We start from the raw sequence: 23,668 nt of genomic DNA on the forward strand, positions 1-23,668 counted from the left end.
GAGCAGGAGAAGGTCTTCTTACTTGATAGCACCCGCGGTGCTTCTTTTCTTTAGCATCGGGACGCACGTTATGTCGCGCAGGGAAGGATAATAAAAAGAAGATCCGAAGATGCTCTCAGTATGGTTCTACAAACCCAGTCCAAAGATCACAGACAACTGTCTTCGGAGATAGACGAGGGAATATGAAAATTGATTTTCCATAATCTGTCAAAAGTTTTGGGAACCTGCCCGGGGAGACCCCAATGGATTTCTAGTCCATCGCCTTAACCACTCGGCCACGACTACTCAGGCATGAAATACTTGTGAGGTTTACACACCTTTTCTTAAAGCACCATGATCAAGATCAGTGATTATCCCTCTGGAAGACATCTTAGAAAAGCAAAGCAAAATTCTAGGCCTCACTAAAATGTAAAAATCTGATGTAAAGTCATCATCAATTAGAACCTTGTACAGTTCATGACTTTTCCCTCTTCATAAGGCGGATTTGAACTGGGTCCACTACAAAAACATCCTGAAAAAAACTCTGAAAATGCTCAAAGGTCTGAACATATTAATTTCCATGTAAAAGAGACTTGCTTTTCATATGATCAGGCTTTTGAGTGCCATTTAACCGCATCAAGTTGCCAAAAACGCCAAGCGGTTAACTGAAATGAGCACATCATTCTTCAGGTGTTTTTCACTTAGAAGAGTTCCAGACTTAAAATGCAAGTCAAAGGGAAGGTAAGAAAGACCCCTGGAAGGCTCCTGAGTGACTTTTGGTGAGTTTTGTGAGCCACAAAAAGAAGCCACAAAAACGCACTCAAAAGATGCCCAAAACAATTCTTAGAAAAACGCCACTAAAAATGTTTACAAACCGCATTAGGAAATGCTGAAAAACAAGAGAAAAGATGACTCAGGAAAATAAAATGCTGATGTTTCCTGAAGCCATTTTGGCTTGAAAGCCATGTCAGTTTTACCCACCTGGAAAAAGTGTCATGTGATCATTAACACAAGTCATAGAGAATGGTTGCTTGGTGTCACATAAATAGTATTAATTTTGTTTCCTGATGTCAATTTCAACTTTCGCTAATCCTATATAATAGATAACTTTGGCCATAGGATTCAAAGTGATCATTTTATGGATCCTTGTAATATTCAAGTTTTTTTGGGCTTTTGGTATGTGGATTTTAACTTTGTCTTTAAATGTTAAACCTTGGGCATAGGAGGACACCGTGTGAGTGGAAGAAGTGAAACCTGTGTTTCTTGAAGAATTACCCAAGTTCCACTGAGGTTTGAACTCAGATCACTGGATTCAAAGTCCAGAGTGCTAACCATTACACCATGGAACAAGAGGTACAATGTACCTAGCTGGATCTTCTTGTGAAGAAAAGGGTGAAATGAGCATGTTAAATCATGAATGGTTGGGAAAACAGGCTCTAATGCTGCAGTGCAATTCTACTATTAATACAAAATGGTAAATTAATATCTACTATCCTTTCATTTCACAAGTGTACGTAGAATTCCACGATATCACAACAAGGAGAGTTTTAAATGTTGATAAAAACTGGCAAATAGAGTGTTGCATCTATTACTTGGAAAAAGGGTGAGAAAAAATAAATTGCAAAACTTATACTGTTAGAAAGCTGTTCATCCAGAAGTTCCTAAAGATTATTCATTGTGTAGTAAAAGCTTTCATCCGAGATATAATTCAAGTAGAGTTTGTAGAAATCACAGCCCATGTAACAGTCCATCAGCCACGATAGTGCTCTGTGGCCGCTGGACGAGAGCTGTAGTAGGTCTTCTTACTTGATGGCACCCGTGGTGCTTCTTTTGTTTAGCATCGGGACGCACATTATGTCGCGCAGGTCAGGCTAATCAAAAGAAGATCCGATGATGCTGTCAGTATGGCTCTACAAACCCAGTCCAAAGATCACAGACCACTGTCTTGGGAGATAGACGAGGGAATATGAAAATAGATCTTCAATAATCTGTCAAAAGTTTTGGGAACATGGACATAGCCGGCAGGATCTGAACCTGCGCAGGGAGACCCCAATGTATTTCTAGTCAATCGCCTTAATCACTCGGCCACGACTACTCAGACATGAAATCCTTGTGAGTTTCACACACCTTTTGTTAAAGCACCACGATAAAGATTAGTGATTATCCCTCTGGAAGACATCTTAGAAAAGCAAAGCAAACTTCTAGGCCTCGCTAAAATGTAAAAATCTGATTTAAAGTCATCATCAATTAGAACCTTGGACATTTCATGGCTTTTCCCTCTTCATAAGGCGGATTTGAACTGGGTCCACTACAAAAACATCCTGAAAAAAACTCTGAAAATGCTCAAAGGTCTGAACATATTAATTTCCATGTAAAAGAGACTTGCTTTTCATATGATCAGGCTTTTGAGCGCCTTTTAACCTCATCAAATGGCCAAAAACGCCAAGCGGTTAACTGAAATGAGCACATCATTCTTCAGGTGTTTTTCACTTAGAAGAGTTCCAGACTTATAATGCAAGTCAAGGGGAAGGTAAGAAAGACCCCTGGAAGGCTCCTGAGTGACTTTTGGTGAATTTTGTGAGCCACAAAAAGAAGCCACAAAAACGCACTCAAAGATGCCGAAAACAATTCTTAGAAAAACTCCACCAAAAATGTTTACAAACCGCATTAGGAAATGCTGAAAAACAAGAGAAAAGATGACTCAGGAAAATAAAATGCTGATGTTTCCTGAAGCCATTTTGGCTTGAAATCCATGTCAGTTTTACCCACCTGGAAAAAATGTCATGTGATCATTAATAGTGTTGAGCGAGCACTAAAATGCTCGGGTGCTCGAAGCTCGGGCCGAGCTCACTGTGATACTCGGGTGCTCGACCCGAGCAACGAGCCCAATGTTAGTCTATGGGAGAACCGAACATTTTTGCGGCGGCTCCCCCTGCAGTCTGTAGAAAGCCTAAAAAGTGCCCAAAACGATAGTGACAGTGCTCAAATGACATGGGGACAGCATGGGGATCGCCCCTGGAAGCATTTCTGACCCCCAGGTCACTGCTGTCAACAACGTGGTCAGAGGTATTAAGCCACTTTTACAGGCTCACAATGAAACGTTCAAAAACGAAAGTGAAAGTGCTTTCCTGTGAAATATGTTAACCCCTTAACGACCATGGGTCTTTCTGTTTTTGTGTTTTCCTTTTTTGCTCCCCTTCTTCTCAGAGCCAGAACTTTTTTAATTTTCATTCAATATGGCCATGTGAGGGCTTATTTTTTGCCGGGACGAGTTGTACTTTTAAACACCATCACTAGTTTTACCATATCGTGTGCTGGAAAATGGGAAAAAAATTCCAAGTGCAGTGAAACTGCAAAAAAAAATGCAATTCCACAGTTGTTTTTTGGGTCCTTTTTTACCACGTTCACAGATTGCTAAAACTGACATGCCATCATTATTTTCCAGGTCGTTACGAGTTCATAGACACCAAACATGTATAGGTTCTTTTTTATTTAAGTGGTGAAAAAAAATCCAAAGCTTGCTAAAAAAAACAAAAAAAATGATGCCATTTTCCGAGACCCTTAGCTTCTCCATTTTTCGGGATCTGGGGCTACATGAGGGCTTATTTTTTGCGTGCCGGGCTGATGTTTTTATTGATACCATTTTGGGGTAGATCTGATGTTTTGATCGCCCTTTATTGCATTTTATTGCAAAGTTGTAGCGACCAAAAAAAACTTAATTCTGGCGTTTAAAATTTTTTTCTCGTTACGCCGTTTACTGATTGTATTAATTCTTCTTTTATATTGATAGATCGGGCGATTCTGAATGCGGCGATACCAAATATGTGTATGTGTTGTTTTTTTTTATATATATATATATTTTATTTAGAATGGGGCGAAAGGGGGATGACTTAAACTTTTATATATTTTTTATTATTTTTATTTTTTTAAAAACTTTTTTTTTACACTTTCTGCTTGCTTCTATAGTCTCCAGAGGAGACTAGAAGCAGCAGTTGTCTGATTGCTTCTACTGCATACAAGCGATGTTCTATTAGTCCATCTATACTGACCTCCATCAGGTTGGAAATTGAATATAATTTTTTCTGCATCTAGCTCTGAAAAAATATTTGGGCTTCTAGCAGTGTGTGGGACTTGGTCTATTAGTCCATCTATACTGACCTCCATCAGGTTGCAAATTAAAAATATTTTTTTTCTGCTTCTAGCTCTGAAAAAATATTTGGGCTTCTAGCAGTGTGTTCGACTTGTTCTATTAGTCCACCTATACTGACCTCCATCAGGTTGCAAATTGAATATAATTTTTTTCTGCATCTAGCTCTGAAAAAATATTTGGGCTTCTAGCAGTGTGTGGGACTTGGTCTATTAGTCCATGTATACTGACCTCCATCAGGTTGCAAATTAAAAATAATTTTTTTCTGCATCTAGCTCTGAAAAAATATTTAGGCTTCTAGCAGTGTTTGGGACTTGTTCTATTAGTCCATCTGTACTGACCTCCATCAGGTTGCAAATTGTATATAATTTTTTTCTGCATCTAGTTCTGAAAAAATATTTGGGCTTCTAGCAGTGTGTGGGACATGGTCTATTAGTCCATCTATACTGACCTCCATCAGGTTGCAAATTAAAAATAATTTTTTTCTGCATCTAGCTCTGAAAAAATATTTGGGCTTCTAACAGTGTGTGGGACTTGGTCAATTAGTCCATCTATACTGACCTCCATCAGGTTGCAAAAAGAATATAATTTTTTTCTGCATCTAGCTCTGAAAAAATATTTGGGCTTCTAGCAGTGTGTGGGACTTGGTCTATTAGTCCATCTATACTGACCTCCATCAGGTTGCAAATTAAAAATAATTTTTTTCTGCATCTAGCTCTGAAAAAATATTTGGGCTTCTAGCAGTGCGTGGGACTTGTTCTATTAGTCCATCTATACTGACCTCCATCAGGTTGCAAATTGAATATAATTTTTTTCTGCATCTAACCCAGCCAATAGTTTTGGCCTAATACCACAGTTTGGCCACTCAGCTCTGCTCGGTTCTCATCCATTGTTTTTTTGTGCAAACAACTCCAGAGTTGTGAATTCGTTAACCACCAAAATGTGTGGAAAAAGGCCTGCTGCCGGTGGAAAGGGGAATAGGCGTGTTGGGAAGGGGAAAAAAGGTTGTGTCCGTGGGGTAGGTGTTAAAGCAACAGTAACATCTGCAGAAGAAAGACGATCTTCCAGCCAAACTAAAATGTCTACTTCCTTTAGCGGACAATGTGATAAGATCCCTTTCTTACGGCCACGCCAATCGCTACAAATTCCAGATGAGGCACAAAAACAGCAGGTGCTTCAACGGATATCAAGTGCACCTTTAAGTGGGCTCTCCTCCACATCAAATTCAACATCACAAATACTCCAGTCCTCAAAGGTGTCACCCCAATCGCACTTGCTTCCTCACAGCTCCCAAATCTCCAGCTGCCCGTCTGAGTATGAGGTGGAACAGATGGTTGAGTCTGCAGAGCTGTTTACTCATACTATAGCCTGGGAATCAGAGGTCGGCTCCAGCGCATCTGTGAATCCAGACTAGGAAATGATCTGCACTGATGCCCAGAATCTTTATGAGTCGGATCCAGGACCAGACGATGAAGGCTCTGACCATAATGTAGACCCTCATTCCCAAACTGTAACTCCTGTTGTTGGAGACAATGAGGAAGACGTTGATGAGACTCAAATACCTGATTGGAGCGACAACTTTAGTTTTTTGTCAGGGCAGGAACAGGTTGGCTCTGAGGACGACGGGTGTGATAACGCACAGGGTGATGATGATGAGATTGGAGATCCCACTTACTGTCAACCCACAGTCAGCAAAGAGATGAGGTTAGCAGAGGAGGTGGAGGAGAATGCTAGTGACGACGAGGTCAGGTTGCGCCTTCCTGGACAGAGACGTAGTACTGGAAGCACGTCAACAACTGCATCCTCAAACACAACTCTGCCTCTCACCACAAGTCGTGGCGGCTCTTCAGGTCGCATGGGTGCTAAGCCTAGCATAGCCTGGGCATTTTTTCAGATCGATAAAGATGACCCAACTCGTGTTATCTGTAACATTTGTCAGCAAAAGCTAAGTAGAGGCCAAAAAATACATAGTTTGAGTACTTCATGCATGAACCGGCACATGGACATGAAGCATAAGTTGCAGTGGGAAGCTCACTGTGCTACAATGTGGCCTAGCCGGCCGGGCCAACCACCGTCTGCCATATCTTGTGCATCCGCGGCCTCTTCATCCTCTGTGACTGGGGGGACAGCAGTCACACCTGTTTTGGGACGTGTGAGTGGAAGAAGTGAAACCTGTGTTTCTTGAAGAATTACCCAAGTTCCACTGAGGTTTGAACTCAGATCACTGGATTCAAAGTCCAGAGTGCTAACCATTACACCATGGAACAAGAGGTACAATGTACCTAGCTGGATCTTCTTGTGAAGAAAAGGGTGAAATGAGCATGTTAAATCATGAATGGTTGGGAAAACAGGCTCTAATGCTGCAGTGCAATTCTACTATTAATACAAAATGGTAAATTAATATCTACTATCCTTTCATTTCACAAGTGTACGTAGAATTCCACGATATCACAACAAGGAGAGTTTTAAATGTTGATAAAAACTGGCAAATAGAGTGTTGCATCTATTACTTGGAAAAAGGGTGAGAAAAAATAAATTGCAAAACTTATACTGTTAGAAAGCTGTTCATCCAGAAGTTCCTAAAGATTATTCATTGTGTAGTAAAAGCTTTCATCCGAGATATAATTCAAGTAGAGTTTGTAGAAATCACAGCCCATGTAACAGTCCATCAGCCACGATAGTGCTCTGTGGCCGCTGGACGAGAGCTGTAGTAGGTCTTCTTACTTGATGGCACCCGTGGTGCTTCTTTTGTTTAGCATCGGGACGCACATTATGTCGCGCAGGTCAGGCTAATCAAAAGAAGATCCGATGATGCTGTCAGTATGGCTCTACAAACCCAGTCCAAAGATCACAGACCACTGTCTTGGGAGATAGACGAGGGAATATGAAAATAGATCTTCAATAATCTGTCAAAAGTTTTGGGAACATGGACATAGCCGGCAGGATCTGAACCTGCGCAGGGAGACCCCAATGTATTTCTAGTCAATCGCCTTAATCACTCGGCCACGACTACTCAGACATGAAATCCTTGTGAGTTTCACACACCTTTTGTTAAAGCACCACGATAAAGATTAGTGATTATCCCTCTGGAAGACATCTTAGAAAAGCAAAGCAAACTTCTAGGCCTCGCTAAAATGTAAAAATCTGATTTAAAGTCATCATCAATTAGAACCTTGGACATTTCATGGCTTTTCCCTCTTCATAAGGCGGATTTGAACTGGGTCCACTACAAAAACATCCTGAAAAAAACTCTGAAAATGCTCAAAGGTCTGAACATATTAATTTCCATGTAAAAGAGACTTGCTTTTCATATGATCAGGCTTTTGAGCGCCTTTTAACCTCATCAAATGGCCAAAAACGCCAAGCGGTTAACTGAAATGAGCACATCATTCTTCAGGTGTTTTTCACTTAGAAGAGTTCCAGACTTATAATGCAAGTCAAGGGGAAGGTAAGAAAGACCCCTGGAAGGCTCCTGAGTGACTTTTGGTGAATTTTGTGAGCCACAAAAAGAAGCCACAAAAACGCACTCAAAGATGCCGAAAACAATTCTTAGAAAAACTCCACCAAAAATGTTTACAAACCGCATTAGGAAATGCTGAAAAACAAGAGAAAAGATGACTCAGGAAAATAAAATGCTGATGTTTCCTGAAGCCATTTTGGCTTGAAATCCATGTCAGTTTTACCCACCTGGAAAAAATGTCATGTGATCATTAATAGTGTTGAGCGAGCACTAAAATGCTCGGGTGCTCGAAGCTCGGGCCGAGCTCACTGTGATACTCGGGTGCTCGACCCGAGCAACGAGCCCAATGTTAGTCTATGGGAGAACCGAACATTTTTGCGGCGGCTCCCCCTGCAGTCTGTAGAAAGCCTAAAAAGTGCCCAAAACGATAGTGACAGTGCTCAAATGACATGGGGACAGCATGGGGATCGCCCCTGGAAGCATTTCTGACCCCCAGGTCACTGCTGTCAACAACGTGGTCAGAGGTATTAAGCCACTTTTACAGGCTCACAATGAAACGTTCAAAAACGAAAGTGAAAGTGCTTTCCTGTGAAATATGTTAACCCCTTAACGACCATGGGTCTTTCTGTTTTTGTGTTTTCCTTTTTTGCTCCCCTTCTTCTCAGAGCCAGAACTTTTTTAATTTTCATTCAATATGGCCATGTGAGGGCTTATTTTTTGCCGGGACGAGTTGTACTTTTAAACACCATCACTAGTTTTACCATATCGTGTGCTGGAAAATGGGAAAAAAATTCCAAGTGCAGTGAAACTGCAAAAAAAAATGCAATTCCACAGTTGTTTTTTGGGTCCTTTTTTACCACGTTCACAGATTGCTAAAACTGACATGCCATCATTATTTTCCAGGTCGTTACGAGTTCATAGACACCAAACATGTATAGGTTCTTTTTTATTTAAGTGGTGAAAAAAAATCCAAAGCTTGCTAAAAAAAACAAAAAAAATGATGCCATTTTCCGAGACCCTTAGCTTCTCCATTTTTCGGGATCTGGGGCTACATGAGGGCTTATTTTTTGCGTGCCGGGCTGATGTTTTTATTGATACCATTTTGGGGTAGATCTGATGTTTTGATCGCCCTTTATTGCATTTTATTGCAAAGTTGTAGCGACCAAAAAAAACTTAATTCTGGCGTTTAAAATTTTTTTCTCGTTACGCCGTTTACTGATTGTATTAATTCTTCTTTTATATTGATAGATCGGGCGATTCTGAATGCGGCGATACCAAATATGTGTATGTGTTGTTTTTTTTTATATATATATATATTTTATTTAGAATGGGGCGAAAGGGGGATGACTTAAACTTTTATATATTTTTTATTATTTTTATTTTTTTAAAAACTTTTTTTTTACACTTTCTGCTTGCTTCTATAGTCTCCAGAGGAGACTAGAAGCAGCAGTTGTCTGATTGCTTCTACTGCATACAAGCGATGAGCAGATCGCTTGTATGTAGGAGAAATGCTCACTTGCTATGAGCGCTGACCACTAGGTGGCGCTCATAGCAATTGAGACATGACAACCACAGGCGTCTGCTACAGACCCTGAGTTGTCATGCCCACCCATTGGTGACCCGCGATCACGTGACGGGGTCACTGATGGGCGGGGCTTAGGACTCCCGGAAGCGCGAGTTAAATGCCACTGTCAGAGATTTAACATGTTAACAGTCGCGGGTGGATTGCGATTCCAATAATCAGCTGACATGTGCTTGCTTCAGTGCGGGCTCACCGCCGGAGCCCCCGCTGAACCAGCCTTCCCGACCTGGTGCGTACTATTACTGACAAGGTCGGAAAGGGGTTAAGGAACATCCTTTCCAGGGTAAAGACTTGTGTATAAGGTAAAATAAATAACCAAAAACAAAAATACTCCTCCACACCTTGGGCTATGTTCACAAGTAGCATTTTTTATGCGTTTTTGCACGTTTGTATTGCTTTCAACCGTGACAAATGCATTCACCAGGAAATGTCATTTTAACATTTTACAACCTTTTCTGGCCATGTGCGGTGTGACACATGCATACAGTGCTAAAAAGACATGGGAACAGCATGGGGAAGACCCCTGGAAGCATCTCTGACACCCAGGTCACTGCCTAAAAGTGTGCCCATCAGAAGTGATCCTTGCCGCATCAGAAGATGCAGACTTGCAACTATCCCAGTGCAAGTCCCTGTCCCAGGGCAGTGTTCAATTGTACCTCCCCCATAACTTGCAATACAAGCGCAAGTATGCAGCCAGCCACCCACCCACCCCCAGGCTGCAATACCATACTGCTAGCTTGCTTGCACTTGAAATTGGGCCTTTTAGGCATGTGGAGGTGGAATCTGGCCACCACATAATGGCTGCGTCGGTAGCCTGGTATTCATACTCAGTCCCCAGCCGCCCGGCGGCTGGGTGTCCACGCTTGGTCCTCAGCCGCCAGGGGGCAGCAGGGTGCCCACACACAGTCCCCAGCCGCGTGGGGGTGGCCGGGTGTCCATAAATGGTCCCCAGCCGCCCCTATTTGTCCCGGTGCGCCTTATACATAAGCGCGCATACCAAAACATTACCTGTGCCCTCCCCAGTGCATTTAGTGGGAAGGACAGCCTAACCACAAACACGAGGACAAGTGAATGTGGCCAGGAATGGTCCATCTCACTGACGCCTTCACACTGGGTTAATATTGTGGAAGCCGGGACACAGTTGGACACTGGGATGCAACACGTCCTCCAGACATAGAGGATTGCGGGTCCTGGGTCAATCAGGCTTCAACACAAAGTTCAGAAGGTAGACAGCAGCAGTGGTCGGCCTCCTACACAACGAGTAAATTATTCATGATCATGAGGCCATCCACCTCCTTAGCTTTCTGTTCCTTGGAATGCAAGCGCATGTATGTAGTAGCAGCTAGGCCTGAGGTGGTCAGCGTTTTGGCGCATATTCTACCTCCTTTGAGGATTGCTGGATCTTTTCCTGCTACTATCCCAGTTCTATAACTCCCATTAAAACAAAGCTTCAGGTGATGAATGATGGATGAGGTGGTGGCAAAGGAGAAAGAACAGGAGGAACAGGGACCATTCACATCAATATCAGGCCAGCCAACCTCACATGTCTTGTAGGATATGTTTCTGTACCAAAAGGAGCGGTTCAGCTGCACAGTTATGAGGCATACAGTGAATGCAATGCCTACCAAAAAATTCGAGGCACTCCAATGCCCCTTGGAAGTGACATGGAGGTCAGAGGGCCTTAACTAAACCGTTTTTTCCATTTATAGCAACTGGGTCTCCTGTACACTGTTGGCCTAAGCAGGGAATGGAAGGCTTTCCAAAAATTATTAGACACTGCAATGCCCCTTGAAACAGACGTGGATTACAGCGTATTAAAAACCTTCTACCCATTATTGGGGAGGGGTCTCCCTTAGTGTTCGCCTATGCATTGAAAAGCAAAAGCTGACAAAAATTAGGAGGAAATGCAATGCCCGTTGCAAGAGTCGTGGAGGTTAGAGGTAATTATAAACAACATGTCAATGCCCCTTGGAAGAGCTGTGGAGTTCAGAGTGGTTTAACAAGACGGTTTTAAAGCCCCTTAGAAGAGACGTGGAGTTCAGAGTTGTTTTAATGCCCCTTGGAAGAGATGTGGAGGTCGCAGTGGAATAAAAAGACAATATCAATGCCCCTTGGAAGAGTGGTGGAGGTTACAGTGGAATAAAAAGACAATATCAACGCCCTGTGGAAGAGACGTGGAGGTCACAGTAGCTTAACAAGACGCTTTTAATGCCCCTTGGAAGAGTGGTGGAGGTCGCAGTGTAATAAAAAGACAATATTAACGACCCTTGGAAGAGACGTGGAGGTCACAGAAGCTTAAAAAGACGATTTTAACGCCCCTTACAAGAGCCATGCAGTACAGCATATTAAAAACATTATTCCCATTATTGAGGAGTGGGTCTCCCATAGTCTTTGCCTATGCCTTCCAAGCAAAAGCTGCCAAAAATAAGGAAGGGGGAACTTGCAATGTCCCTTACAAGAGCCATGCAGTACAGCATATTAAAAACATTATTCTCATTATTGGGGAGTGGGTCTCCCATAGTCTTTGCCTATGTCTTCCAAGCAAAAGCTGCCAAAAATTAGGACAGAGGAACTTGCAATACTGGCAACATGGACCACGGTCACCCTGGTGGTATAGTGGTCGTGGAGGCTGAGGATAAGGAGAAGAGCAAAAAACAGCCGAAATTAGGAAGCGTATACCCATGTGTGGGTGTGAAGCGATGCATGGGAATACACCTCCCGAAATAACACAGTGGATTTGACTTTATGTTACTCTGCTGTCATTTGGTGGTGATGAGAAGTCTGGCCCAATCCAGCCCTTGATCATTTTGATAAGGGTCAGCTTGTGAGCATTGTCAGTTGACAGGCGAGTGCGCTTATCAGTTATAATTCCCCCAGCGGCACTAAAAACACGCTCCGATAACACGCTAGCGGCAGGGCAGGCCAGGACCTCCAAGGCGTACAGAGCGAGTTCATTCCAAGTGTCCTGCTTGGATACCCAATAATTAAAAGGCACAGAGGAATCACGGATGACGCTGGTACGATCGGCAAGGTACTCTCTCACCATCTTTTGAAACTTTCCACTCCTTGGGAGAGTACCCCACGCCTCAGGGCCTGTAAGCTGGGCGGGTGTCAGAAAACTGTCCCAGAACATTGACAGTGTTCCCCTGTCTCTGCTGGATTGGAGTTGCATCTCTCTCGCCTGTACGCCTTGGTTGGGCAACGAACTGTGACCTCTGCCGCTAGCGTGTTCAGATGGGAATTTTTTTAAGAGTTTTGCAGCAAGGGCCTTCTGGTATTGCTCCATTTTTGTAGACGTCTCCACCTCAGGAATAAGAGAGTGAAAGTTCTCCTTGTAGCGGGGGTCTACAAGTGTCACCAACCAGTAATGACTGTCACCCAACATTTTGACAACGTGAGGGTCACGGTTAAGGCAGCGTAACATAAAGTCAGCCATGCGTGCCAGACTGGTAATGGGCAAGATTTCCGTGTCCTCACCAAGATGACGACTGACCATGCTCTCCTCCTCCTCCTCCTCCTAATCCTCTTCCTCCTCCCCCCTGTCCTCAGGCCACCCACGCTGAACCGACGGTATGACACTTGTACAGGTACTACCGTCTACAACGCATGATAGCAGCTCCTGTTCTTCCTCCTCCTCCTCCTCTCCCTCATTGTCCCCCTATGAACGTTGGGATGAGATGAGGCTGGGCTGTGTGTAATCGCCCGCTACGGCTTCTTGATCCATCTCATCATACTCTGGCTGCAATGCCTCCTCTTTAATTCTCTGCAGAGAGCGTTGCAAAAGACTGACAAGTGGGATGCTGACACTAATGATGGCGTCATCGCCACTCACCATCTTGGTGGCCTCCTCAAAGTTTGTCAGGATGGTACATATGACAGACATCCAGGTCCACTCCTGAGGTCTTATGTGTGGAGTCTGACCTGAATATCGACGGCCTTGTTGCAGCTGGTACTCCACAACTGCTCTCTTCTGCTCACAAATCCTTTGCAACATGTGGAGGGTAGAGTTCCAACGTGTGGGGACATCACACACCAGTCGGTGTGCCGGAAGCTGCAAATGCTGCTGCAACACAGCAAGGGCGGAGGAAGCTGTAGCCGACTTGTGAAAATGAGCTTACTGGCGGCGTATTTTCACGAGCAGATCTGGCAACTCGGGGTACGATTTAAGAAACCCCTGAACCACGAGGTTAAGCACATGAGCCAGGCATGGTACGTGTGTGATCTCACCTCGCCTCAGAGCCGCCACCAGGTTACGGCCATTGTCACACACGACCATGCCTGGATGTAGGTTCAGCGGTCTCAGCCACAGATCTGCCTGCTCTTTCACAGTTGTCCACAACTCACAAGCAGTGTGAGGTTTATCACCTAAGCTTATGAGTTTCAGCACAGCCTGTTGCCGCTTGGCGGAGGCAGTACTGAAATGCTTACAGCTTGTAACTGATGTGGTGATATCTGAGATGGAGGCTGAACATGAGGAGGAGGAGGAGGAGGAGGATGCGCAGGAGCTGTACACTGTGGGGGCAACTCTGACTGACATAGGGCCCGCAATCCTCAGTGTGGGGAGGATGTGTTCTGTCCCAAGGTCCGACTGGGTCCCGGCTTCCACTATGTTTACCCAGTGTGCCGTCAGAGAGATGTACCATCCCTGGCCACAAGCACTTGTCCACGTGTCCGTTGTCAGGTGGACTCTCCCTGTAACTGCGTTGTTGAGGGCACGGCAGATGCTTTGGGACGCGTGCTTGTGTAGTGCGGGGATAGCACACCGGGCAAAATAGTGTCGGCTGGGGACCGAGTACCGAGGGACGGCCACCGCCATAAGATTGCGGAAGGATTCTGTCTCCACCAGACTAAAAGGCAGCATTTCCAATGCAAGCAGTCGTGAAATGTGCGAATTTAGGACTGTGGCCTGTGGGGCGTTAGCTGCGAATTTCCGCTTTCGTTCAAAGGTCTGGGATATGGACAATTGAACGCTGCGGTGGGACGTGGACGTGGACGTTGATGCTGTTTCTTGAGAAACTGCCATAACAAGTGAAGACTGAGAGGAGGGGGCATCTTTACATGCAGTATGGACAGGGGATTGCCTTGCACACACAACAGGGGGTTCTATTGCACGCACAACAGTGGAAGAAGCAGTGGTGACACCCGCTGCCACTGGTCGTGGACCCTGGGTTTTGCCCCACAAAGTCGGGTGCTTTGCTGCTATGTGCCTTATCATGCTGGTGGTGGTCAGGCTGGTAGTTTTGTCACCCCTGCTGATGCTGGCATGGCAGGTGGAACATATGGCCTTTTTGGGGTTATCAGCAGAGTCTTTAAAAAAATTCCAGACTCTGGAAGACCTACCGCTTGTACTGGCAACGTCCCTCGTGTTGGTGTTACGGGGAACGGTTGCCTGCCTTCTGTCTGCGGCCACCACACTGATTCTTTCTGCCTGTTGGGGTACTCTGCCTCCCTCCCCCTGTGTGCTGCTGGCCTCATTCTGCATGTCCTTCTTCCACGTTGGGTCAGTTACTAGATCATCCACCACCTCCTCCTCTTCCACTTGCGCACCACGATCCTCCTCCTCACTTCCTGGCAATTGTGTCTCGTCATCGTCCACCTCTTGTGACAGATTGCCAACGTCGACTTCCAGTGGCCGTGGCTGTTCAAATATTTGGGCATCGCAACATGGGATCTCCTCTTCCACCACTTCAAGCGTATCAGGCGAGGGGCCCAAATATGGAAATGGACCAGTGAACAGCTCTTCAGAGGGTCCAAGTGTGGGATCACATGCTGTCTGACAACACTCGGCATGGTGGGAGGAAGGAGCATCAGGGTGAGGAGGAGTATGCGGTCGAGACTCACGGCTACTAAGAGTTGACCATGTGGAAGACAGACCGGAGGTGGTGGTGCCCAGGTAACTGGAAGTATTGTCTGCTATCCAATTAATTACCTGTTCACACTTATCAGTTCTCAATACTGGTGTTGTTCTGTGCTTCCTTAGTAATTCGGTCAAGAAGTGGGAGCGAGAAGATGTGGCTGTTGGTTGTGGCACATTTTCACCTTGGCCACGGCCCAGTTCTCTGCACGAACCATCACCAGAACGTCCACTTCCACGTCCCTTGCCACGCGCCTTGCCCATTGTAAATGAAGTAAAATAGCTTACTCTTGCACTATCAATGGAAAAAGGGTAATAAAGAGTAAATTAGAACCGTGGAAGAGGAAAACCACAGTTATGGTTTACTGGGGTATACCACACTTTTTTAAATAGAGATATTTGTGGCTGAACAGTGAGCGACACACTCAAACTGCTTTTTTTTTAGATAACAAAGGCCCAAAACTGGATAGTACAGCGAATTGACCCGTGGAACTGCGAAATCACACTGGGATGTCGGGCCTACACAAGACTATTTTCAACAGATATATTTTTGTGTCACAACAGTCAGGAGACACTACTGTTTTTCTTTACGGAAAAAACTACCAAAACCTGAATAATAGAGACTTTTTACCGTGGGATGTCAAAACCACAGTTATTGTTTACTGGGGCATACCACATTTTTTTAATAGAGATATTTGCGGCTGAACAGTGAGCGACACACTCAAACTGCTTTTTTTTTAGATGCAAAACCTACAAAAGACAAAAAATATATCTCATACCCTACCATCATTATATATAAATGTAAAGCAAAGTTGCAAATTAGATATAGGGTACTTAGTGAACTATTTTTAATCAAAAAAAGTATACAAGCCGTCTCACCAGCGACAAGGTGACCCTAAATTGGGACGGTACCTACACTGTCTATATTAAAAACCTTACTGTATATCAAAGTTGAAGTAATGCATATAAAAGGGTAGACAAATAGGACCGGGTCCCAACTTCAGACCACCTAGGCCCGTGGTAAGCTAAATATCCACTAATCAGCTCAACAAAGTGGATGCCACACCCTTAATTTGCACAGAATGCAAACAAGACAAAAAACCAAGCAATGTGAACTGAGGTCTAAGATGGTACACATGCAAGAAATAGGAGCATGTTCAAACTAGCAAAAAGAAGCAAAACCTACAAAAGACAAAAAAAAATCTCATACCCTACCATCATTATATATAAATGTAAAGCAAAGTTGCATATTAGATATAGGGTACTTAGTGAACTATTTTTGATCAAAAAAAGTATACAAGCCGTCTCACCAGCGACAAGGTGACCCTAAATTGGGATGGTACCTAAACTGTCTATATTAAAAACCTTACTGTATATCAAAGTTGAAGTAATGCATATAAAAGGGTAGACAAATAGGACCGGGTCCCAACTCCAGACCACCTAGGCCCGTGGTAAGCTACATATATACTAATCAGCTCAACAAAGGGGATGCCACACCCTTAATTTGCACAGAATGCAAACAAGACAAAGAACCAAGCAATGTGAACTGAGGTCTAAGATGGTACACATGCAAGAAATAGGAGCATGTTCACACTAGCAAAAAGAAGCAAAACCTACAAAAGACAAAAAATATATCTCATACCCTACCATCATTATATATAAATTTAAAGCAAAGTTGCATATTAGATATAGGGTACTTAGTGAACTATTTTTGATCAAAAAAAGTATACAAGCCGTCCCACCAGCGACAAGGTGACCCTAAATTGGGACGGTACCTACACTGTCTATATTAAAAACCTTACTGTATATCAAAGTTGAAGTAATGCATATAAAAGGGTAGACAAATAGGACCGGGTCCCAACTCCAGACCACCTAGGCCCGTGGTAAGCTACATATATACTAATCAGCTCAACAAAGTGGATGCCACACCCTTAATTTGCACAGAATGCAAACAAGACAAAAAACCAAGCAATGTGATCTGAGGTCTAAGATGGTACACATGCAAGAAATAGGAGCATGTTCACACTAGCAAAAAGAAGCAAAACCTACAAAAGACAAAAAATATATCTCATACCCTACCATCATTATATATAAATGTAAAGCAAAGTTGCATATTAGATATAGAGTAATTAGTGAACTATTTTTGATCAAAAAAAGTATACAAGCCGTCCCACCAGCGACAAGGTGACCTGAAATTGGGACGGTACCTACACTGTCTATATTAAAAACCTACCTGTATATCAAAGTTGAAGTAATGCATATAAAAGGGTAGACAAATAGGACCGGGTCCCAACTCCAGACCACCTAGGCCTGTGGTAAGTTACATATCTACTAATCAGCTCAACAAAGGGGATGCCACACCCTTAATTTGTACAGAATGCAAACAAGACAAAAAACCAAGCAATGTGAACTGAGGTCTAAGATGGTACACATGCAAGAAATAGGAGCATGTTCACACTAGCAAAAAGAAGCAAAACCTACAAAAGACAAAAAATATATCTCATACCCTACCATCATTATATATAAATGTAAAGCAGAGTTGCATATTAGATATAGGGTACTTAGTGAACTATTTTTGATCAAAAAAATTATACAAGCCGTACCACCAGCGACAAGGTGACCCTAAATTGGGACGGTACCTACACTGTCTATATTAAAAACCTTACTGTATATCAAAGTTGAAGTAATGCATATAAAAGGGTAGACAAATAGGACCGGGTCCCAACTCCAGACTACCTAGGCCCGTGGTAAGCTACATATATACTAATCAGCTCAACAAAGGGGATGCCACACCCTTAATTTGCACAGAATGCAAACAGGACAAAAAACCAAGCAATGTGAACTGAGGTCTAAGATGGTACACATGCAAGAAATAGGAGCATGTTCACACTAGCAAAAAGAAGCAAAACCTACAAAAGACAAAAAATATATCTCATACCCTACCATCTTTATATATAAATGTAAAGCAAAGTTGCATATTAGATATAGGGTACTTAGTGAACTATTTTTGATCAAAAAAAGTATACAAGCCGTCCTACCAGCGACAAGGTGACCCTAAATTGGGACGGTACCTATACTGTCTATATTAAAAACCTTACTGTATATCAAAGTTGAAGTAATGCATATAAAAGGGTAGACAAATAGGACCGGGTCCCAACTCCAGACCACCTAGGCCCGTGGTAAGCTACATATATACTAATCAGCTCAACAAAGGGGATGCCACACCCTTAATTTGCACAGAATGCAAACAAGACAAAAAAACAAGCAATGTGAACTGAGGTCTAAGATGGTACACATGCAAAAATAGGAGCATGTTCACACTAGCAAAAAGAAGCAAAACCTACAAAAGACAAAAAATATATCTCATACCCTACCATCATTACATATAAATGTAAAGCAAAGTTGCATTTATTAGATATTGGGTACTTAGTGAACTATTTTTGATCAAAAAAAGTATACAAGCCGTCCCACCAGCGACAAGGTGACCCTAAATTGGGACGGTACCTACACTGTCTATATTAAAATCCTTACTGTATATCAAAGTTGAAGTAATGCATATAAAAGGGTAGACAAATAGGACCGGGTCCCAACTCCAGACCACCTAGGCCCGTGGTAAGCTACATATATACTAATCAGCTCAACAAAGGGGATGCCACACGCTTAATTTGCACAGAATGCAAACAAGACAAAGAACCAAGCAATGTGAACTGAGGTCTAAGATGGTACACATGCAAGAAATAGGAGCATGTTCACACTAACAAAAAGAAGCAAAACCTACAAAAGACAAAAAATATATCTCATACCCTACCATCATTATATATAAATGTAAAGCAAACTTGCATATTAGATATAGGTTACTTAGTGAACTTTTTTTGATCAAAAAAAGTATACAAGCCGTCCCACCAGCGACAAGGTGACCCTAAATTGGGACGTTACCTACACTGTCTATATTAAAAACCTTACTGTATATCAAAGTTGAAGTAATGCATATAAAAGGGTAGACAAATAGGACCGGGTCCCAACTCCAGACCACCTAGGCCCGTGGTAAGCTACATATATACTAATCAGCTCAACAAAGGGGATGCCACACCCTTTAATCAAAGTTAATAACATTTAATGATGTAATGTGTCCATTCACAGTTTCTCTGTACCTTCTGTATGTAAGAGGTAGTGGTGGGAGACTTGACGATACTGGAGCTGAAATTATCACTTCAGAACTCTTCAGTGCTTTGTTTCTATCCATTTCTGGGTGCTTTTTGAAGTATGTTTGGGGTCATTGTCCTGCTGGAAGACCAAAGACCTAGGATGCAAATCCAGTTTTATGACACTGGGCACTACTTTGCGACCCAAAATCCTTTGGGAATCTCCATGGCAGCTACAATCTAGATTCATTTTTTTGATCAAAAATAGTTCACTAAGTACCCTATATTTAATATGCAGCTTTGCTTTACATTTATATATAATGATGGTAGGGTATGAGATATATTTTTTGTCTTTTGTAGGTTTTGCTTCTTTTTGCTAGTGTGAACATGCTCCTATTTCTTGCATGTGTACCATCTTAGACCTCAGTTCACATTGCTTGTTTTTTTGTCTTGTTTGCATTCTGTGCAAATTAAGGGTGTGGCATCCCCTTTGTTGAGCTAATTAGTATATATGTAGCTTACCACGGGCCTAGGTGGTCTGGAGTTGGGACCCGGTCCTATTTGTCTACCCTTTTATATGCATTACTTCAACTTTGATATACAGTAAGGTTTTTAATATAGACAGTGTAGGTACCGTCCCAATTTAGGGTCACCTTGTCGCTGGTAGGACGGCTTGTATACTTTTTTTGATCAAAAATAGTTCACTAAGTACCGTATATCTAATATGCAACTTTGCTTTACATTTATATATAATGATGGTAGGGTATGAGTTATATTTTTTGTCTTTTGTAGGTTTTGCTTCTTTTTGCTAGTGTGAACATGCTCCTATTTCTTGCATGTGTACCATCTTAGACCTCAGTTCACATTGCTTGGTTTTTTGTCTTGTTTGCATTCTGTGCAAATTAAGGGTGTGGCATCCCCTTTGTTGAGCTGATTAGTATATATGTAGCTTACAACGGGCCTAGGTGGTCTGGAGTTGGGACCCGGTCCTATTTGTCTACCCTTTTATATGCATTACTTCAACTTTGATATACAGTAAGGTTTTTAATATAGACAGTGTAGGTACCGTCCCAATTTAGGGTCACCTTGTTGCTGGTGGGACGGCTTGTATACTTTTTTTGATCAAAAATAGTTCACTAAGTACTCTATATCTAATATGCAACTTTGCTTTACATTTATATATAATGAAGGTAGGGTATGAGATATATTTTTTGTCTTTTGTAGGTTTTGCTTTTTTTTGCTAGTGTGAACATGCTCCTATTTCTTGCATGTGTACCATCTTAGACCTCAGTTCACATTACTTGGTTTTCTTTTAGATACCAAAGGCCCAAAACTGGATAGTACAGCGATTTGACCCGTGGAACTGCGAAACCACACTGGGATGTCGGGCCTACACAAGACTATTTTCAACAGATATATTTTTGTGTCACAACAGTCAGGAGACACTACTGTTTTTCTTTACGAAAAAAGATAACAAAACCTGAATAATAGAGATTTTTTACCGTGGGATGGCAAAAGCACAGTTATTGTTTACTGGGGTATACCACACTTTTTTAAATAGAGATATTTGCGGCTGAACAGTGAGCGACACACTCAAACTGTTTTTTTAGATACAAATGGCCCAAAAGTGGATAATACAGAGGTTTGAACCGTGAAACTGCAAAGCCACACTTCTATTTCTCGGGCCTACACCAGACTATTTTCAACAGATATATTTGTGCCTGAACAATCAGGAGACACTATTTATTTTTTACGGCAAAAAATGCCAAAAGCAGGATAATAGATATGTTTTACCATGGAACAGCAAAACCACAGTTATAATTTACTGGTGTATACCAGACTTTTTTGAATATATATATATTTGCAGCTGAACAGTGAGCGACACACTCAAACTGTTTTTTTTTAGATACAAATGGCCCAAAAGTGGATAATACAGAGGTTTGAACCGTGGAACTGCAAAACCACACTTGTATTTCTCGGGCCTACACCAGACTATTTTCAACAGATATATTTGTGTCTGAACAATCAGGAGACACTATTTATTTTTTACGGCAAAAAATGCCAAAAGCAGGATAATAGAGATGTTTTACTGTGGAACAGCAAAACCACAGTTATAATTTACTGGTGTATACCAGGCTTTTTAAAATATATATATATTTGCGACCTGACAGTGAGCGACACACTCAAACAGTTTTTTTTAGATACAAATGGCCCAAAAGTGGTTAATACAGAGGTTTGAACCGTGAAACTGCAAAGCCACACTTGTATTTGTCGGGCCTACACCAGACTATTTTCAACAGATATATTTGTATCTGAACAATCAGGAGACACTATTTATTTTTTACGGCAAAAAATGCCAAAAGCAGGATAATAGAGATTTTTTACCGTGGAACAGCAAAAGCACACTTCTGTCTCTCTGGCCTACACCAGACTATTTTCAACAGATATATTTGTGTCTGAAAAATCAGGGAGACACTATTATTATTTTTATACAGCAAAAAATGCCAAAAACAGGATAATAGAGATGTTTTACTGTGGAACATCAAAACCACAGTAATAATTTACTGGTGTATACCAGACTTTTTTAAATATATATATTTGCAAAACCACACTTCTATTTCTCTGGCCTACACCAGACTATTTTCAACAGATATATTTGTGTCTGAAAAATCAGAGGCACACTTTTTTTTGGGGGGGGGGGGTGACACCAAAAGGTTAATAGGATGGGTATTTGTACATTGTGAAGGAGGAAAAAAAAAAGAGGATTTAGATAAAAAAAAGGATTTTTCCTGGCCCCTGGGACCTGGAGCTAAGTCCAGCAATTTCAGCAACAGGAGCAGCACACAGGTCTGTAATGCAGCGTTTGCTGGTATAACCACTGCATCTCCTATACAGCCTGCCTGCCTGCCTGATATACCTGGGATGGATATTAGTCCTGAGAAGGACTGTTTGTTTGATCTGGCAGCCTTTACAGACCCTACACTAAGTATTTTGCAGGATATATCTCTCCCTAAATCAGCAGCGCTGTCCCTACACTGTCTGATCCGGAGCAACTGTGTCCAAGATGGCGGCGCCCGGTTTTAAATCCTCGAGGTGACGCTGTGCGGCCAGCCAATCACTGTAATGCCCACAAACAACAAGGCTGCGGCATTACAGTGACTGGCTGGCAATCCCTGCATGTTCATTGGCTCTGTAAAGAGCGCCAAACATGCAGGGCGGAGACCCGAGCTCCCGCCTGAGTAACCCGGAAATGATCGGTGCTCGCCGAACATCCCGAGTAGCATGATGCTCGGGCGAGTACCGAGCAGTGTCGAGCATGTTCGCTCAACACTAATCATTAATACAAGTCATAGAGAATGGTTGCTTGGTGTCACATAAATAGTATGAGTTTTGTTTCCTGACGTTAATTTCAACTTTCGCTAATCCTATATAATAGATAACTTTGGACAAAGGATTCAAAGCGATCATTTTATGGATCCTTGTAATATTCAAGTTTTTTGTATGTGGATTTTAACTTTGTCTTTATATGTTAAACCTTGGGCATAGGAGCGGAAAAAGCGAAACCTGCGTTTCATGAAGAATTACCCAGGTTCCACTGAGGTTTGAACTCAGATCACTGGATTCAAAGAAAAGAGTGCTAACCATGGAAGCAGAGAAACAATGGATCTAGTTGGATATTCTTGTGAAGAAAATGGTGAAACGAGCATGTTAAATCATGAATGTTTTTGAAAACAGGCTCTAATGCTGTAGTGCATTTCTACTATTAATACAAAATGGTAAATTAATATCCACTATCCTTTTATTCCACAAGTGTGCGTAGAATTCCACGATATCACAACAAGGAGAGTTTTAAATGTTGATAAAAACTGGCAAATAGAGTGTTGCATTTATTACTTGGAAAAAAAGGTGAGAAAAAATAAATTGCAAAACTTATCCTGTTAGAAAGCTGTTCATCCAGAAGTTGCTAAAGATTATTCATTGTGTAGTAAAAGCTTTCATCCGAGACATAATTCAAGTAGAGTTTGTAGAAATCAAAGCCCATGTCCCAGTCCAGCAGCCACGATAGTGCTCTGTGGCCGCTGGACAAGAGCCGGAGAAGGTCTTCTTACTTGATGGCACCCGCGGTGCTTCTTTTGTTTAGCATCGGGACGCACGTTATGTCGCGCAGGGCAGGCTAATCAAAAGAAGATCCGAAGATGCTGTCAGTATGGTTCTACAAACCCAGTCCAAAGATCACAGACCACTGTCTTGGGAAATAGACGAGGGAAAACGAAAATTGATCATCAATAATCTGTCAAAAGTTTTGGGAACATGGACGTAGCTGGAAGGATTTGAACCTGCGCGGGGAGACACCAAAGTATTTCTAGTCCATCGCCTTAACCACTCGGCCACGACTACTCAGACATGAAATCCTTGTGAGTTTCACATACCTTTTCTTAAAGCACCATGATCTAGAACAGTGATTATCCCTCTGGAAGACATCTTAGAAAAGCAAAGCAAAATT

The 23,668-nt window shown here is 42.4% G+C and overlaps 2 non-coding genes across 2 annotated transcripts; both read right to left on the minus strand.

The window, feature by feature from the left end:
• Positions 1 to 1,256: 1,256 nt before the first annotated feature.
• Positions 1,257 to 1,328, minus strand: TRNAQ-UUG (transfer RNA glutamine (anticodon UUG)). Its single transcript has one exon. It is a non-coding gene; the product is annotated as a tRNA-Gln (tRNA).
• A 4,993-nt stretch (positions 1,329 to 6,321) lies between these two features.
• On the minus strand, positions 6,322 to 6,393 carry TRNAQ-UUG (transfer RNA glutamine (anticodon UUG)). Its single transcript has one exon. It is a non-coding gene; the product is annotated as a tRNA-Gln (tRNA).
• Between the last annotated feature and the right edge of the window lie 17,275 nt (positions 6,394 to 23,668).

The sequence above is a fragment of the Phyllobates terribilis genome, unplaced genomic scaffold (genome assembly GCF_046119375.1).
Source record: "Phyllobates terribilis strain yellow unplaced genomic scaffold, ASM4611937v1 Scaffold_13__5_contigs__length_258822181, whole genome shotgun sequence".
NCBI lineage: Eukaryota > Metazoa > Chordata > Amphibia > Anura > Dendrobatidae > Phyllobates > Phyllobates terribilis.